This window comes from Apium graveolens, chromosome 3 (assembly GCF_009905375.1).
Source record: "Apium graveolens cultivar Ventura chromosome 3, ASM990537v1, whole genome shotgun sequence".
In the NCBI taxonomy this organism is placed as follows: domain Eukaryota; kingdom Viridiplantae; phylum Streptophyta; class Magnoliopsida; order Apiales; family Apiaceae; genus Apium; species Apium graveolens.
The window spans coordinates 215394612-215402075 of record NC_133649.1 but is presented as its reverse complement, the minus strand read 5'-3'; positions in this window follow the sequence as shown (position 1 = coordinate 215402075).

Sequence of the window (7464 nt, the reverse complement as noted above, 5' to 3'; positions counted from 1 at the left end):
GGAATCGCTTTAAAACTCGTAATGGTTAATTTATTAAAAATGGTGGAGCCGAGGGTACTCGAGTGACTTAAGAGAATCAATAAGCGCAAAACAAGCGTTAGAGTCTAAGTTAGTTACAGTATAGATTTACAAGTGACTTTGGTTTAATTCCAACTTACTTGTTGTTTATAGGTTACCAGACTCGTCCCGAGCCTTTTATCACCCCAAGTCGCTCAGGCAAGTTTTCTACCCGTTATAACTGTTGTGGTGATGAATATATGTATTTGCATTATCTTGCGATAGATGCATGTTGGATAATTAGCAAATGTTGTTATATATTGAAGCATGCTGCTATGGTATATATATATGCATGCCTGTTTCGCATTCTTTCCATATATATATCTGTTGATTCAGTTGATAATACCTATGCTAGAGGATAGCGGTAATTTGCATATACCCTTAGTACAGGGACCCAAAGGTGAAAATATTTTCTAAAACCGGGAGTCGAGGATCCCGAGTAGATTTTGTATATATGGATATAAATATATATATATATATATTTATACTTATATATATATATATATGGTCATAGTTTTCAAAACTATTAATCGAATAAGGTTTATTCGATAACTTTAACTTTATTTTATTATTGAATATTATTTCAAATATTATTCGAAGGCGTATGACTCCTTTATATTAAATGAATATTATTTTGAATATTCATTCGAGGACTTATGACTCCTTTTATTTTATTGAATGAATATTTTTGAATATTCATTCGAGGACTTATGACTCCTTTTATTTTATTAAATGAATATTATTTTGAATATTCATTCGAGGACTTATGACTCCTTTTATTTTATTATCTGAATATTATTTGAATATTCATTCGAGGGCTTATGACTCAGTTTATATTGTTAAATGAATATTTTTGAATATTCATTTGAGGATCTATGACTCCGATTATTTGCTGAGATTTGTTCTTTATTTTATTAAAGAATAAGGTGTAAATAATCAAACTTATTTTCGATTATTCAAATAAAGATAGTACTTTCATATAAGTATATCTTTGGTTATTTAATACTCGTTTCAAGTATAAGTTTTAATACTTTTACTTCAATTATTTTTATAAAGATTATTCTTTATGGGAATATTATTTAAATAATAATATTCAGTCATTTTCTAAATATTCTGGGGACTGATTTACTTCATTAAATCAGCTTTACTCCAAACACTCTATAAAGTGTTTTCGAGTCTTCAAAATGATTTTTAAAAGATAGAGCGGATCCCAAAACTCATTTTTATATTTAAGATCTTCCTTTTAAGGGGATTTAAATACTCGCTCAAAACCTGAGGGATCCGGCTCTGTGGTGTGTTTTATATTCGCAACAAGGTTGCTGTTTTGTTAAATGAATTGATTACTTACCCAACACTCGGGAAGTAAAATTCTTGGAACAAGTTAATCCATTAACAGGCATCGCCTGGAAAATATCGGTGAGTTTTCCTTTCCAACTAGATACGACTTCTTGGTGGAGCCGTATCAACAAGTTCTACTTGGGGAAAGGGGGAAAGAGCTTTACGTTTCAGAGTCATGGATTTCATCTGAACTAGGAGTGGCGTAAGTGGTCGAGTGGCGCCGGCCCAGCCTTATTATATTGGCCCAAATGGCCTGGAAGTTCCACTAAGGCGGTCCATTCCTTAGGAGTTCAGTGTTCGGTTGACAAGTAAATCCGACAGGTTCTCCTCTACATGTAGAAAATGGTGGGGTTGTACTACTACGACTGATCATCGTAAGTGGTCTTCCTGGCGCGGCAAACTCCCGTAATTAGTTCATCATCCATTTGGATAATTCTGCAACACTACCCGTAGCATTTCGATCGAAAGGCTACTAATGGGTGGTTGCCGAAGCATTGATAGGGTCAAACATTTTTATTGGTGTATCCATTGAATGAAGTATCTCGTAACTTCATTTCTTTTCAAAATATTTCAAAGATCAAATATTTTCAAGTTTTATTTGTGGTCTCATCTATGGGATGACCTCGTGAATTTTATAATACTTTGAACAGTGGTAGTTCAAGTAGCTTTATAAATGATATAAGTATAGTGAAGTATTTGGTAACTTCATCCCTTGTTTTTACTTATATCTAGTAAGTAATTATCTTACTCATGATAAAAGATTCTAGTAAGTATCCATTTAGATACTTATATTATTGTTATCACTATATATTATCTTGCGAGCTGTAAGGCTCACTCTTGCTTTATTTCTTCATCACACAACAACAGTTAGGAAAGATGGCCAGACTCCAGCAGACCCAGCGCAAGCGCGTGGGAAGCGTCCCGCGTCTTCCCGATGATGTTGTGGCAGCTATAGCTGCAGAGGTAGATCCATTGGTACATCAGGAATTCTATTTTGAGAATCAAATTATGTATAATTATAACTTATGGCAGATAATGGCAATTAACTGTAAATTTATCAAGTAATCATTTTGGGTTGTAATAACTTTTAAATTGTGGATTCAAAGACTTGTACTTATTTAAATTTCATCTCTGAGACTATAACGGGTTGTGGTGTGTGTTAGTGTGGGGTCACAGCATAAGGTTATTATTATTAATTAAGTGAAGTGATATTGTGGAGAGAAAGACCGTGACGACCCGGATCCCCGACCCCGGATCTGGGGGTGTTACAGAAATGGTATCAGAGCTAAGCGTTATAAACCTCAGAGATGATGGGACGTTAAGATAATAAGTTAACTAAGATAATAAGAACTCTTGCCAAGTTCATAGTCGGGCTACCTAACGTAGCACTGACAGTTAAAACCCTTATGGGAACCCTTATAAATATCGTGATAGGAGCGTAGTTCGTTATCGTATATGGTAGCGGGACTCCGAACCCTGAGGTTGAGGAGCAACATCGCGATGATATTTTATTACTAATTGGAGATCGGATTGTGGATCCGATAGAGTGTCCTAATGCAGGACCAGATGATGTTGATATTGAGGATTTAGCGGTTGAGGATGTTGTCCTAGAAGGGTTAGTTGTTGAGGAGGATCCCATGGAGGATCCTGACAGGATTTGATAAAGGACCACTGATGAATTGATGACCATGGTTTGGTCGACTACCAGAGGTAGGATTGGCCGGTCACTACCGGAGGTTCGTTCAAGTTATAAAGATAGTAGCCCCTTTAACGCGGCTTACTCGTAAGACTGAGAAGTTCGAATGGACAGAGAAATGCGAGAACAGCTTTCAAGAACTGAAGCAGAGGTTGGTGATGGCCCTTATGCTGGCATTGCCGGATGGAAAAAGGAGATTTTGTGAAGTGTAGTGACGCTTCGCACAAAGGCTTAGGGTGCGTGCTTATGCAGCACGGTAAGTTAATCGCGTACATGTCAAGACAATTAAGGTAATATGAAATTCGATATCCCTGCCCATAAGCTTAGGCTCGTGGCAATAGTTTTACCCTAAAGATTGGAGGCACTACTTGTATGGAGAGAAGTGCGAGAATTACCTAAGCCATAAGTGCTCTAGTACATTTTCACGTAGAAAGAGCTCAACATATGCCAGAGGAGGCAGTTAGAGCTAATCAAGAATAATGATTGGGAGATTCTTTATCATTCGGGGAAAGCCAATGTGGTGGCTGATGCCCTTAGTAAAAAGGAGAGACTCAAGATGATAATGTCTTTGGGAGAGTTTATAAGAGATTTTGGAAATAGTAGTGAAGGTAACCGGAGCCGGTACCGAAAAGCTGTTTGAGATTGCAATAGAGACCGAATTATTGGAAAAGAGCATACGGTGGCAGAGGAAGATGATAAGGGAATAATGAGGTATTCCTACAGAATTTGGGTTCCAAATGTTCAAGAGCTTAAAGATGAGATCTTAGATGAAAGCTAGTTTGAGGAATAAGAATTAGGGCAAACCCTGAATGTGATAGTCAGGGAGGACGCCATCAAGATAGAAGGAACCAATAACATAATGAAGTGGAAAATGAGGATTTTAACGTATAAGATAACCCCAAGTATGGGAGAAGGATGACACATTTCATACTAAGGAAACAGAAAGACGAGTAAGGAAAGGAGACCCGAGACGGTACTCCTATACGGAAATTCATGGATCTATCTAAAAAAAAAAAAAGAACTTAGACTACTATCCCCAACCACCACCTTGAGGAAACAATGCGGTAGGAAATTCTTTCATGACCTTTAAGTCGCTAAGCTCTCAGAGTTCCAAGGAACAAGCTGACCCTGCCGAGGCAAGAGCCTGGCTAAAGGAAATATAGGAATCATTTGAGATTCTGAATGATTGACGAATCACAAAAGAGTGTTTTTGTCACTTACCCTCCTAAGAGAGAGACCACCCACTGGTGAAAGACCAAGGAAGGCACGGAGCAAGAGATTATAATAAACTGATTTAAGTTCAGTCAATTATTTTCGGGAAAGTAATTCCCAAAGATAAGGAGATAGTGTAAAAGCTTTGGAGCTAGAACAAAAGTGGATGAGTATGATGAATTATGAATCTAAGTTGTAAAAGTTATCAAGATTCGTTCTGAGGACACGACTCCAGAATGACGGGATGTTTGAAATCAATGCTTATGTTGTGTTGGTTCATGAAATAATGATAAGAGAAAGGAAAATAAAAAGAAATTGAAGTGGAAAGGAATATAACGGCAATAGAGTTTGAGGAATGATAAGGGAGTTGGGTATGAGGAAACCCTAAAGACTCGTAGCAATAGACATAGAAAAGTATGCATTCATAAGGATGAGGATGATTCACCATGAGTTAAAGTTGATGGTGGAAGGCATAAGAGATATATATAGTTTACCCTCCTGTAAGTTGGGAGGATTTGAGGAAACCTTGAGATAGTTTGAAGGATAAATAATGAGACGCGGATAGACTGAGGAGACAAGGAAGTAAGAAATTAGGAAAATTGGATGAAGGAAGTGACCTTCAAGAATGTGAAGTGTAAGACCGGTGGCTTGATACCCAGAAAGGGAGACGCCAGGTATGAAAGATATCCCAACATTGAGGTGACTGTTGAGATAAACAACAAAAGTAAATAAGGAATTATTAAGAAGAAGTTCACGTTGAACACGACCAATATCTTCCAGATCCATGTGATCATTACCAAATCAGGAAAGAAAAGCGGATAACCGTTGTTATCTTGTGGAGGCCATATTGATTGACCCCATTTTGAATACATATGTTATTGTGAAATTAGACATATACTATCGAGGTGGGAATGATGGAATAAGACACCCTTATTAGGGATATATGACTTGATTTATCCATGGAAGGATGCAGGTACCTTTTAAAGGTGGAATTAAGGATAGAACAACGGTAACTTAAAATGAATCCTAGGGGAATGCATAAAGGTTGGCATTTCACCCTTAATAGGGATAGTATGAGTTTTGACAGTATGAATTGGAAAGAATTAAGGTAATAATAACCTTTAAGGATCAGTGGAGAAATTTTTCAGAAGTATATAGACAATGGTTCTAGTATTAGTAAATGGTATGGTGATATGCCCCGTATCTAGGGAATACAGGAGGAACGATTGAAGGATAACCTTAGAGGTTTTATAAGGAGAAAGGTAATATTCGAAATTCTCAAGAATAGAAATGTTGATAAAGGAAATATGACGTAATTATAATGTTGCCAAGTGGGGCACGTGTTAAACCACGAGAAAGTATGGATCGAACCAGTATGGTCGAAATTGTTCAGGGCAATTAGGAGAATTAGATAAAAGATGTTCTAATTATGATTGGGAGTCAGTCATGACAGTGATTAACCTCTAAAGACTGAGGCAATAACTTATTGAAAAATGGTGATATTTTTTTTTTACTTATCAGATTTTAAGGAAAACATCTTCACATAAGCTGTGATTGAAATGAGGTAGAAAATTTAGTTGAAGGTGGTTAAAAGACATTGATTATAAGGAACTATTACTATCAGGAAAGGCCAAAGAGGTGGCCGACACTTTAACAGTAAAAGGATAATTGTAGGCACTTGTGCCAAAGGATACAGTGATGATGGTTAAAAGCTGAAGGTTGTATTATGGTTTGGAAGATTGACATTCCTTCTGATGACTGTGCAATACCCAGCCGTAATAGTAGTTGGTAAAGGTTTAATTCGTGTAATCGCCATGAGCGGGCTATCTATCTTAGAAGGTACTATCTTGAGAATGAGCCTGGACCATGTTTCAAAAGGACTAAACGAACCTTTGAGTTAAGTCTTCAATTGAAGGCATATGATTAAGAATGGTATTAACCTGCTATCGTTGCTTTGAGCGAAACTCTTTTGCAATTTTATCTGCTTCATGTCATGTATGTATGTCAGGATCAGGAGTGTTCTTCATGAATCAGGAATGGTGATTATGTTACCTCCTTAGAATGATTTGATACGACATGTATGGACTCCGTATGGTTAGATATTTAGATTTTATGGAAAAGTGAATAACGACAGTAGGTCAGTGGTAGACCATAGTAAGGCAGCAATTATTCTGCGAGTAGTGAGCTGATTACAACCGTGAGAGTTGTATTGGAATGGGTGTTGAGATTGAGTACCACTAATCGGGTCGTGGTAGTGTATAAGTTATCATTGATAGACTAATTAAGTAGAGTATCTACCTAGTGAATTATTATTCTTTCTTATCAATAGAGAGTCGTATTATTATACGAGGAAGGTTGCGGTGCAAGCATAGAATTCAAGTAACGATGATGTCTAGAATGAGATCCCAGATTCGATTTTCGATGTCGAGGGAGTTTCAAAGGTAATTGTGTATAAGCTCAAGGAAGAGTGTGGGTCCATAGAATGATGGACGGGATAGCGAAAATATTTAGGCACGTGAAATGCGAGGCTATAATGCTTAATGTTGATTTATATACATATATGTTTTGTTCTTCTATGACAAACCTCTATAGTTCAGAGGTAGATTCCAAGCCAGATATTTTATGGCAATAAAATTTTTTATGAATATACAATTCTCTTCAGTTCGTTCTTTTCTCTTCTTTTCATTTCATGTAAGCTGAGAAGAACAACCCTTCCAGAAAGGGGAGGTATTGCCGAATGACTATCTATCTGTGTGATAGAAGCCTAGTAGGATACCATCTATTGTTTAATTGCTTGTCAAGTACTAAAGGCTGGCCACCTTCTGTACTAACTATGCGATATAACAAGTGTTCATGATCATAGTGATCTCTCAACAAATTCCTTTACTTCTATATGATTGATCAAGCTTCCAAAAATAGAAACAACTGAAAAAGGAGTAATAAAGTGGTGGTAGTATGCGGAATGGGAACACATTCGTGATACTAAGGTTGACGTGGTTATTAAAAGGTTATAGAACGCTAACGAGCAAAAGTATAACCAGTATAATATTAGGAACGGAAGGTAGTAGCGATTACGAACTGGAAAAGAATGGGTATTGAGAAGCAAGAGTTCGAATGATTGGAAGCTATGATGAGAGTCTGTGTAATAGACTTGAAAGAAT